Source organism: Rhincodon typus, chromosome 2 (genome assembly GCF_021869965.1).
Source record: "Rhincodon typus isolate 14 chromosome 2, sRhiTyp1.1, whole genome shotgun sequence".
Taxonomy (NCBI): Eukaryota; Metazoa; Chordata; class Chondrichthyes; order Orectolobiformes; family Rhincodontidae; genus Rhincodon; species Rhincodon typus.
In genome coordinates, this window is record NC_063333.1 from 57,940,006 (window position 1) to 57,952,584 (window position 12,579).

Consider the following 12,579-nt stretch of genomic DNA (forward strand, 5'->3'; position numbering starts at 1 on the left):
CTTCCAGAATTGCTAACACCTCCTCCTTATGAACCTCAATCCCGTCTAGTCTAATAGCCTGTATCTCAGTATTCTCCTCGACTACATTGTCTTTTTCCTGCGTGAATACTGATGAAAAATATTCATTTAGCACCTCTCCTATCTCTTCGGACTCCACGCACAACTTCCCACTACTGTCCTTGACCGGCCCCAATCTTACTCTAGTCATTCTTTTATTCCTGACATACCTATAGAAAGCTTTAGGGTTTTCCTTGAACTGAACCCTTTTAATCTGTTTTTAATTTGTTTTTATGACAAATCTTGATAATTTGAAATCTGTTATTAAAACATCAAATAATTAAACCTGAATGGCATTTGATTCAAAATTGCTCATTTCCTGTCCACTATTTCCTTGCTGTTTTTCAACTAGCCTCTTGCCAGATATTGCTTGGTATGATATATTCCCTCCAGTGCAGCTATTGTATATGGTGGCGATTCAGAAGGATTCAGGCAGAATAACTGTATGCAATTGAGTATAATTTAACACTACAAGTGCATTATTACAAATTGAATCTATCTATTATGTTGTCTTCATCAGTTATATGAACAATAAAGTTTCGACAATGATTCATAATATCGTCAAAACCTCACAGGGTCATAATAGATTTCTGTTACAGTTACAAAATAGCTTTGAAAACATTTGCAAAAGTAATATATTTATCTGACTATTGTTAATGTAGTTCCCTCATTGTTTATTCAGGCTTTGTCACCAGAACTATGGATTCAACTGTGGTATGATTGAATGAAATACAACCCTGTTCATGGACTTCAATGATAATATTCAAAATGCTTTTCTTCCAAGCATTCAGAATTTAAGGTCAAGTAATGACATGCGCCAAATCAATTTCCTATCTTCATGTTTTTAAAATCCCATCTGTTCACCTGTATACTCATATGTATGTATATAAATAATATATTACACAGACACACAATAATGTATGTATATGTATAAAACAATTAGCATCGTATTGTGAGATAACAAGGTGTAGAGCTGGATGAACACAGCAGGCCAAGCAGCATCAGAGGAGCAGGAAAGCTGACGTTTCGGGCCGAGACCCTTCTTCAGAAAATCATCGTATTGTGATGTATTGTGATGCTTTTTTACTGTATTTTAGTTTGTGTTTATGCATTGCATTTCACACACTTTCACAGTGTTTCAAAACACAAGCACTGCATAAGGAAATATAGGACAAATGTCACCATAGTCCTATCGGACCATATTAGAAATGACTAGTGGTGGTTTAACCTGAGGATCACCATGCCTCAGGCAAGGGGAAAGGCTGAGAAAAAGATTCCTTTTTTATTAGGACAACTAGCCAAAATGTTCAACAATTTAGCAACTACTACCCACCCTGCATAGACAACTCCCCACACCTGGATTGTCCTCTGCCTGGCCCACAACTCCGAACCCCATCACCAAAATCTCAACCCCCATCAGACCTCAACCACCAACCCCATCTCTCACAGCTCCTTGCCTGGACTTCCCTGTCCCACCCAGATTTCCTCCACTGCCATCTGTCCCATCCAGTAACCCATGCCCAGGCCTCTACTCTACCCACCCCCCACCAGGATTTGTTTGGAAACCGGGCCTACCAATCCTTTATCCCCTTCACCATCAGGTCAGATTACCTGAAAGTGCTGGGAATGTGGTTTGGAGGGCTGAGGCATATGCAAAATCTTAGGAGGACTGTATTGCCAAGGCAATGCAGAAACTGGGGTTATGGGAGCACTGTTCCCTCTCCATTGTGGGTAAAAACCTGTGAGTACACTTGGTGTTGTTGCGCATGACACAGGTCTGGCCCATTCCCCGAACCTGTGCCTTTCCTGTCACCCGAGCCATCTTCTACTTCAGCTGCAGATCAAAGACGGACCACATCCACAGGGACACTAAATACCACGGTAATACCATGTACAAAGCTCTGGATAAGGGGAGGAATGATGTACCCAACAGTGTCCTCATCCTTAATGCCGCCTTTATGTGTGGTTGTACCAAGCTGTACGTAGACCCTCAGTATGCAAACAGCAAGTGTCACTTTGTACTGAGCTTCTACCTGTGCCCGGGATTCTCAAAAACCTCTTCCCAGTCTTTTTTTATTGCAAAAATATATTTTAATTATAAAAGAGTCTTTATCTGCTTTCACAGGTACTAAAGCAGTTCTGTACATTCTTTGCATATGAAGAAAAAACATTAGAATTTGACATCCCCTGCAGTTGCAAAAACCAAAGGCATTTCTTACCCAAGCAGGACACTATATACATTGAGCAATGAGAAAGACTGATCACTGAACAGACCCATTTTCTACTTCAGCAGAAAGACCTTAGATGGTGGTCTGTCCCCACTGTGCCTTGGTATTAGCTGCCCTAAGCTTTAGTGCATCCCTCAGCACATAGTGCTGGACCTTGGAATGTGCCACACTGCAACACATTTTCGAGGTCAACTCTTTAAGCTAGAAAACCAACGAGTTTCTGGCAGACAAAAGAGCATCTTTCACCGAGCCGGTGGTCATCCAGACACAGTCGATGTTTGTCTCAGTGTGCATTCTGAAGAACAGCCCATAGACCAAAGAGTCCTGCATCATGGAGCTGCTTGGGATGAACCTTGACAAAAATGACTGCATCTCTCTCCAGACCTTCTTTGCAAGTCCCATTCTAGAAGGAGATGTGTGACAGGGGAGGCAAAGGCCTAGTGATATTATTGTTAGACAAAGTTAATGTTGCAGGGTCCCATGTTCAAATCCCACCAGGGCAGATGGTGGAATTTGAATTCAGTTAAAACAAAATCTCAAATTAAGAGTCTAATGATGACCATGAAACTGTTGTCAATTGTCAGAAAACCTACCTGATTCACTAATATTCTTTAGGAAGGGAAATCTGTGGGTCTTACCTGGTCTGGCCTACAAGTGACTCCTGACCCATAACAATTCAATTGACTCTTAACTTCTCTGGGCAATTAGGGATAGACAATAAAGTGCTGGCTTAGCCAGTGACACCCACATCCTGTGAATTAATTAAAAAAAGGCTCTACCCTTCACCCCACAGCCGTTTTGAAGATCTCTTCCCATCTGCTTCACTGAAATAGTGACTATAGGCCCCCTTCACTGTTCTGATGTGCTGTTGTACGGGAAATGGACCACTTTAGTGGTGATGGCTTGGGGGAAACCAGCAGTATGTAAACATAACTGTGGACACCTTCACCACTATGCACAAAGCTGTTTCTATAGTGGGACATTGATAAGATTAATAGTCTGCTTCACTGTGATGGTAACTGCAGACCACACTTCCCAGTCTCAAATTTTTTTCCCAGATGAGGAATGGCGTTAGCTGGAGAGCTTTCGAATTAAGCTGACACAGGAGAAATGGGTTGAATGTCCTCATTATGTGCAATTCGACATTGACTTTTACTTGTTCATCTGTTTTGCATTGTGTTAGTCCACTTTAAGTCCACTGCATTTGGTATGTATTTATCATGTATGTTCAGCAGTAAACTTTTAAGGACACAAAATTCATGTGAGTGTACTCTTTGCATGCTTCTGCATGTTTTCAAGTAAATGAAATATTGTGTGAAGAAACATGGTCTGCTGTTGCTTTGGGACAATTTGTACGTGAGAGATTGGCCTAGCAATAGTTCTATTAACTCAGAAGTTTTATCTGACAAAAATTGACAGATTTTGCATTTGGTATGTTCCATATTTTAGCTAGTTCTTGTAAACGATTGAAAGCTGGAAGTTTGTAATCTTGAGAAGACATGGTGTAGTTTGAATCAAAATAGCAATTATTTGCAATGTGTGCATTTCAGATGCGTGCTTTGCTGTCTCCAACAAAATTAATTAAACACTGAGGTCAATAGTAGAAAATGTTATCAACATTTCAGAGGTCTCACATTTGTGAGTCTTGTTAGACATAATTTAATTCAATCTCTTTATAAATTGGTTCTGTGCCATTTAGTTTTCTCCTGTTCACTGGATCGTGCTGCTCACCTATATAAAATAAGCTCTCATGGTATTTGCTGTTCTGACATTTCACTAGTTCATCTTTAAAAGACTATTAGAGTGTTTAGTGTTGCATACAAAATTTTCCTTTGGTTTTTGGATAGCTGTAGCAACATTGTTCTTCTGGCCTTACTTTCTGACAACATTTGGCATTGTGTTCTAATTACAAAACCATTTGTATGCAACCCTTAGAAGAGATGACACCCCTGTAATAAATTTTATGAACTTCTGTAGTCTAAATGGCAGTTAACTAATTGTTCAACAAAACAATTTATTTGATACTCCTAATTTTAGTTTCCGTAAAGTTAATAATTAAGATATAACTCCACCTCAACTACTTGATGTACTTTCATCCTTATCTCTTGTGTGTTCACACTCAGCTACATCGAATGGTGCTTATCTGAAGAGATCTACCTGAACCTAGAACTGATAAGAGAGGTCATCACCATTCTCCTCAACCACAACCTTATCAATGTCTCACTACAGAAACAGCTTTGTGCATAGTGGTGAAGGTGTCCACAGTTATGTTTACATACTGCTGGTTTCCCCCAAGCCATCACCACTAAAATGGTCCATTTCCCATACAACAGCACATCAGAACAAATAGCTAAAGCCTTGTTTACCAGCACACACTTCCATTATTGACCCTGTGGAAATAAAATTGTGAAGCAAGTAAACGCATAACACTTTTACCAAGGTGCCCCTAATAAAAACTATGTTAAATATATGAATATAAACAGCTTCTAAACAATTGTGGTGAAGTCAGGATTGATGCATTTAATAAACTCAGGTTTGTTTGTACAATAGATCTATGCAATCACTTTGTCAAATGGATTGATTCATTTGTAGAATTTTCAGAAACGCATTAAAAGTAAACTTGCTGACTTGTTCATTTCAGTCCCACTTCTCACCTTCGCTGTGAGAATATTGTGTTCCCTTGTGAAATAAATTTGTGTCCATTGGTTGCTGAAGCCTGTGTTCCGTTGTTTAAAGAATCTGTGTGTGGGTTGCTGCCAATTTGAAACTGCAGCTTTGTCTCTGGATTTTCAGTCTGGGTCAGTCAACCCTTCACCAAAACTGGTGAAGTAAATGTACAGTAACCCTGAGAGCAACCAAAGTTAAATTCTGGGACTGTGTGACAACAGTTACTTAATACAGGCTGTTGACCATACAAAAGGGATTTTCAGACAGATTATGGAATTTGTTGAGAAGAGGAGTTTTGATATATCAATTAATTAGACAACAAAAATATATAGCCCATGGCGTGATGGTTCACTGATGCCAGAGCATGAACAGACAGTTGGCATAGAGTGTTCATCTCATTCTGTTGTGAAGGCAGCGTACTGTTCTCTCGCCGAAGTATTCGGGAATTCTCCCCAGGGTCTTCCTCCTCCTCTTTTGGTCCATCTCCCATCTGAAAGAGACAGCTGTCTGATGAGTAGTACCCTCTGACTTTGAGCACTTGTTAATATATTCTATTTTTGAAGCTGGAAATCTACACCATCTGAATTACTTTAGCCAATTTGCAATGGACAAATCCGTTGTCTCCTTTCCGATCTCCACCTGAAGGTTAGTTTTCATTGTTTTTGGGAATAAAACTTTTATTTTCCTAACTGTTGCATTAATAGTAGGGTAGATATGGTGCCAAATAAATATTTGCTTGTGTCATTTTGTCAACTTCCTTTGATTTATTTAGAAGCACTTGTTTATATTTGGGCAAAGTAAGTAACTTCTCTCAGATGAGATCACACACTACACCGGAACTATGTGTAAAAACAAAATCAGTTGTGATGGGATCCCAATTTCCAACAACCAATGACATAATTGTTTTGTTCGACCATCATCTTATTATTTGATGAAGTGGGACCGGATCAATTATTGTTTCCAACCCTCAGAAGACATCTCTATTTTGAGATTTTTACACCTGACCAGTGGTGCCTGTCTCTTAATAGAGTTGTAATGCTTGCAGACTTTATAGCCCTGTCATAGGGTTGGCGGTAGTTGGAGCTTACTGGCAATTCTTCACAGGACACCAAGGGCAATGACAGCCAATTTGAAGACTGTCTCTGGGAAATTGAGTCCACTCATCTGGGTCCTGATATGAGCAGAGTCAGGACCTCTATTTGATCCTGATGTTAGAGCCCTTTGGAAAAGTCTAGCCAATGAAATTCTCCCCGCATTCTGGTGGACAAACTATTAACTTCCAGCAAACTCTCCCTCTGCTTTCATTACCTGTAGTTATCAGAGATGATTTTGACTTGACCTTTCACGAAACCTCCTCGACCTTTTGGAGTTAAAGAAAACTGCCCACCAGCCCTAATATGTCTTAACTCCTCTGGTGCACATCCTGCAGCAGAACATCCAAGTCATTCAAGGGAAGCAATTCTGACCACATTCTTTTGTCCACTTTTCTTTGCTAACACGACACATTTTCTGACTCCCATAAAAAGAGACACCAGCCATTTATTCGGAAATAACTCGCAAAGTGTTCAGCCTTTCCTGTCTGGCCCTCTCTGTACACTGAATCAGCTTAAAATCAGCGCAAATCAGTCTCACTCAGTCGTGTTCTCTATACAGTATACACTATGGGGAGCAGTTTTCTTGCTGGATTGTTGATACAGAAACCAAGGAAATATTCTGGGGACCCGGGTTCGAATCCTGTCATGGCAGGTGGTGGGATTTGAATTCAGTAAAAAATCTGGAATTCAGAGTCTAATGATGACCCATGAAACCATTTTTGATTATCAGAAAAGCCCATCTAGTTCAATAAAGTCCTTTAGGGAAGGAAACTGCCATCCTTGCCTGATCATACCTACCTGTGAGTCCAGAACCACAACAATATGGTTGACTTTTAATTGCCCTCTAAGCAAATAAGGATGGGCAATAAATGCTAGCCTGGCTAGTGATGCCCTCATGCATAAATTAAAAAAAAAATCTTACCTTCTAGGTAACAACGTGTAGAGCTGGATGAAGACAGCAGGCCAAGCAGCATCAGAGGAGCAGGAAAGCTGACGTTTTGGGTCTGGAACCTTCTTCAGAAATGGGGGAGGGGAAGGGGATTCTGAAATAAATGGAGAGAGAGTGGGAGGCGGATGGAAGATGGATAAAGGAGCAGATAGGTGGAGAGGAGACAGACAGGTCAAAGAGGCAGGGATGGAGCCAGTAAAGGTGAGTGTAGGTGGGGAGTTAGGGTGGGGATAGGTGAGTCCAGGCAAGACGGACAGGTCAAGGAGGCGGGATGAGGCTGGTAGGTAGGAGGTGGGGGTGGGGTTTGTGGTGGGAGGAGTGGATAGATGGGAGGAAGGATGGACAGGTTAGGGAGGCGGGGACGAGCTGGGCTGGTTTTGGGATGCAGTAGGGGGAGGGGAGATTTTGAAGCTTGTGAAGTCCACATTGATACCATTGGGCTGCAGGGTTCCCAAGCGGAATATGAGTTCCTGTTCCTGCAACCTTCGGGTGGCATCGTTGTGGCACTGGAGGAGACCCAGGATGGATATGTCGTCTGAGGAGTGGGAGGGGGAGTTGAAATGGTTCGCGACTGGGAGGTGCAGTTGTTTATTGCGAACCGAGCGTAGGTGTTCTGCAAAGCAATCTCCAAGCCTCCGCTTGGTTTCCCCGATGTCGAGGAGGCCACCTCGGGAACAGCAGATACAGTATACCACATTAGCAGATGTGCAGGTGAACATCTGTTTGATGTGGAAGGTCTTCTTGTCCGCTTCCTGCAAAAATGCCATCCCCTATTCCCAATTCCTTCACCTCCGCAGCACGTACTCCCAAGATGAGGCATTCCACTCCCGGACATCCCAGATGTCCTCGTTTTCAAGGACCGCAATTTCCCCTCCACAGTGATCGAAAACGCCCTCGACTGTGTCTCTCTCATTTCCCGCAACTCATCACTCACACCCCCTCCCAGAAATAACAACCAAAACAGAATCCCCCTCGTCCTCACGTACCACCCCACCAACCTCCGAATCCAACGCATCATCCTCCGACACTTCCGCCATCTGCAATCTGACCCCACCACCAAAGACATTTTTCCCTCCCCACCCTTTTCTGCTTTCCGGAGGGACGACTCTGTCCATGACTCCCTTGTCCGTTTCACACTCCCCACCAGTCCCACCACACCCAGCACTTTTCCCTGCGACTGCGGGAAGTGCTACACCTGCCCCTACACTTCCCCCCTCATCCCCATCCCAGGCCCCAAGAAAACCTTCCACATCAAACAGATGTTCACCTGCACATCTGCTAATGTGGTATACTGTATCCGCCGTACTCGGTATGGCCTCCTCTACATCGGGGAAACCAAGCGGAGGCGTGGAGACTGCTTTGTGGAACACCTACGCTCGGTTCACGACAAACAACTGCACCTCCCAGTCGCGAACCATTTCAATGCCCCCTCCCACTCCTTGGACGACATGTCCATCCTGTGTCTCCTCCAGTGCCACAACGATGCCACCTGAAGGTTGCAGGAACCGCACCTCACATTTTGCTTGGGAACCCTGCAGCCCAATGGTATCAATGTGGATTTCACAAGCATCAAAATCTCCCCTCCCTCGATGGCATCCCAAAACCAGCCCAGCTCATCCCCACCTCCCTAACCTGTTCTTCCTCCCACCTATCCACTCCTCCCACCTAAAGCCCTACCCCCACCTCCTCCTGCCTCCTTGACCTGTCCATCCTCCCTGGACTGACCTATCCCCACCCTAACTCCCCACCTCCAATCACCTTTACTGGCTCTAACCCCGCCTCCTTGACCTGTCTGTCTCCTCTCCACCTATCTTCTCCTTTATCCAACTTCCATCCACCTCCACCTCTCTCCCTATTTATTTCAGAATCCCCTTTCCTGCTCCTGTGATGCTGCTTGGCCTGCTGTGTTCATCCAGCTCTACACCTTGTTATCTCAGATTCTCCAGCATCGGCAGTTCCCACTACCCCTTACCTTCTAGGTCTTGCCTTTTTACCGCTGATATCGATACACCTGATATAAATTATGTTAGCAGGCAGAATATAAAATATTCATCCATCTTAGGGGCTTAAATCGCAATACTTGTGCAACTGTGAATTGGTTGTGAAGGGAACAGATGTTTGTGGATATGGAGCGAATCAAACAGTCTGCTGTGTCCTGAATGATGTCAAGTGACCTGAATGTTGTTGGAGCTGCACTCATCCAGGAAAGTAGGGAGTATTCCATCACACTCCTGACTTGTGCCTGTGCCAGATGCAGGCAGATGGGACTAGTTTAGTTTGGGAAACTTGGCATGGATGAGTTGTACCTAAGAGATTGTTTCCGTCCTGTATGACCCTATGCCAAGCGCTGCTTGACGGCACCACTGATGACTCCTCCTCTCAGCATTCTACTAATCTTTGTTGCTTGGCCAATGTTCTGTTTTAGTTATGTTTTACATTATGGGACTCAACTTGATATTGACTTCATCCTCTTTGATTTTGCTGCAAGCTTAAAACAAATTTTGCTTATTCTCCTTCATTCTTTTCTACAGACTGGCAAAAGAAGGATAGTACCCATATAGATTGAAAATTACTGTAAACCTTGAAGTCCTGCCAAATTATTTTTGGAAGTCTATGATGGGCTATCTGTGCCACATGTTGTGATAGGCTGTCTTTTGAAAATAAAAAAAAAACTCATCACAGCAATGAGACCATTTAACCGGAAACCAATATAACCACACATGTGCAAACTTATCCTGATAAAATGATGTCATCAGCCCTGTTTGCTCATGGGCTAGTGGCCATTTTATTGGCCATTTTGGCATTCAGAATAATTACTCCAAAAATCAATGTACTTTCTTTTTAGAATTCTGTCATTGCATGTGGCCCGTTTCTGACCTACATAGTTCAGTTAAGGTTGTTGCGGCCTGTCCATGCTCAACTTGGTTCGTTCCTAGCAGCTGCATGTCCATGCATTAGCCTATTGAACTAATCTGCGTGATCAATCATCAATCATTGCATATCGTAAAATCTCAAAAGAACTGTTGTTCAGTCTACCTCAGATAGCCCTGGAAGGGAAAGCTGTCTCAAAAAACTGAAAAATGAGCTAAGCTAGTTGTCTTGCACTATTACTATTCAGTAAATCCAAGAGTGATTTGCTCTGCTAACAGAATAAGACCATAAGAAATAGGAACAGGACTGGGCCATTCAGCCCCGCATGCCTAGTCTGCCATTCAATAGGATCATAGCTGATCTGACATTCGTCACTTCCATTTACCTGCCCTTTCTCCATAAACCTTGATTGCCTTACTAATCAAGGGTCTACCTATCTGTCTCAGCCTTAAATATATACAAGGGCTCTAGCTCCAGAACACCCTTGTAAGGAGTTCCAAAGACTCACAACGTTTGAGAGAAGAAATTACTCCACATCTCAGTCTTAAATTGGTTCCCTTTTATTCTGAGACTGTAGCCTCTGGTCCTAGACTCTCCCTTGAGGGGAAACACCTTCTCAGCATTTATCCTGTGAAGCCCCTTAAGAATTCTATATGTTTCCATCAGATCACATCTCATTCTTCTAAACTCCAGTGAGCTGAGCCCCAACCTGTTTAGCTTCTACTTACAAGACAATCCCTTCATACCAGGGATCATCCTTGTGAACCTTCTCCAAATTTTGTCAAGTGATATCCTTCCTTAAAAAGGGGACAAAAACATCTCATAGCACTCCAGATGTAGTCTTACTGGCACTTTGTACAGTTACAGTAAGACTTCCCAACTCTTATACTCCAATGCCCTTGAAATAAGGGCCAACATTCCATTAGCCTTCCTGATTACCTGCTGCATCTATGTGCTAGCTTTCTGTGTTCCATGCACAAGTACCCTCAAGTGCCTCTGTGTTGTAGCTTTCTGCAGTTTTTCTCCATTTAAATAATATTCTGTAGTTTTGTTCTCCTTTGCAAAATGACCCATTTTGCATTTTCCCATACTCAATTTGTCAACTTTATGCCCATTTAATTAACCTATCAGTATCTCTGTAAACTATTTGTATTCCTCTCACAATCTGCCCTTCCAACTATTTTTGTGTCTTCTGCAAATTTGGCTACAGTACATTCAGATCCTTCCTCCAAGTCATTAATATATACTGTAAATAGTTGCGGATGCAGCACTGATCCCTAAAGAACACCTACAGGACTCTGGTCCCACCATGATTCGGGTGGAGCCCAATTCATCAGAACAGCCCCCTCCTTCCCCAGTACTGGTGCCAATGTCCTATAATTTTGAACTTGTTTCTCCTACACATATCTGTGAGCTATGCACATATTTCATTAATCTTGTTGACCCTGTGCCAATCCAGAAATTATTACCTTTTTGGTTCTGCTCTCTAATTTAGCCCCGCAGCTGCTCACATTCCCTCAGCAGAACCTAGTTCCTCTTTCCAGCTATATCGTTGGCACCTGCATGGACCATGACAAATGGATCTTTCCCCTCCCACTCCATGTTCTCTTGCAGTCCAGATGAGATATCCTGAAACTGGGCACCAAGCAGATTGCATAGCCTTTGGGATTCTTGATCCTAGCAACAGAGAATAGTGTGTAAACCCTGACTACACTATGGCTGATTGCAACCACATTTCTCTTTTCTCTCCACTCTTGAATGGTTCCTTGTGCCATGTGCTATGGTCAGTTTGCTCATCCTCCCTATGATCCCTGCTGTTATCCACACAGGAAGCAAGAATCTCAAACCTGTTAGACAAGTTCAAGAGCTGATGCTCCTGCAGCACTACCTCCCTCTACCTGTTTCACTAGTAGTCACATCCTCCTGTCCCTGACCACCACTGAAAGTAATTAATCTAAGGGGTGTTACTGCCTCCTGAAACACAGCATCCAGGTAATTCTCCCCGTCTCTGATGTGTCGCAGTGTTTGAAGCTCAGATTCCAGCTCATCAATTCTGAGTTGGAGTTTCTCAAGCAACCCGCACTTGATAAAGATATAGTCACTGTGAACCACAATGGGCTCCACCAGCTCCCACATTATGTAATTACAACACATTGCCTGGCTTTCCAACTCTATTCTATTGTCTTAGTTATTAATTAGTTGTTTTAAATTTTCTACTGGTCTTTTAGTTTGTAACCTGTAAATAGTTCTCTTATTTACCTTTAATCTGGAATTAACCTCTACCAGATAGTCAAATTAACAGATGTTACCAACCAATATTTTCCTGTTATGTCACTCTTTGTTTTATGCTGCTCGCCTGATCTGGGTTTCAATTTATCCTGCTAAAAAGACCTTAAAAGCTGTGAACCAAAAAAAACAAGCAAAAAGCAGCTCTTCATTTCCGCATTGAATTTCCACAATGCCTCCAAATTTCCTGAACTATGTACTCGGGCTGTGTCATAATGTCTTCAAGCCAGACAGGTTTTGCCAACCACACAAGTGAGTAATGTAATATGTGAGTTTCAGTGTTGGTGTGATGCTACATATGTGACCATTCATCCCAGTGACCCCAGAGCTATTAAAAAATCAATAGCAGACAGCAAATCATAAGCTGATCAGAATTAGTTTTGTCCTTGTTTGTTGTGTGCAAGCTGCTTCTGAAAGAATGTTTCTT

At 42.6% G+C, this 12,579-nt stretch overlaps 1 protein-coding gene across 1 annotated transcript in view; it reads left to right on the forward strand.

Moving 5' to 3' along the window:
• Positions 1 to 12,579, forward strand: part of LOC109913433 (contactin-associated protein-like 2) — a 1,704,267-nt gene that overhangs the window by 1,237,544 nt on the left and 454,144 nt on the right. The gene's annotated exons all lie outside the window — the stretch shown is intronic.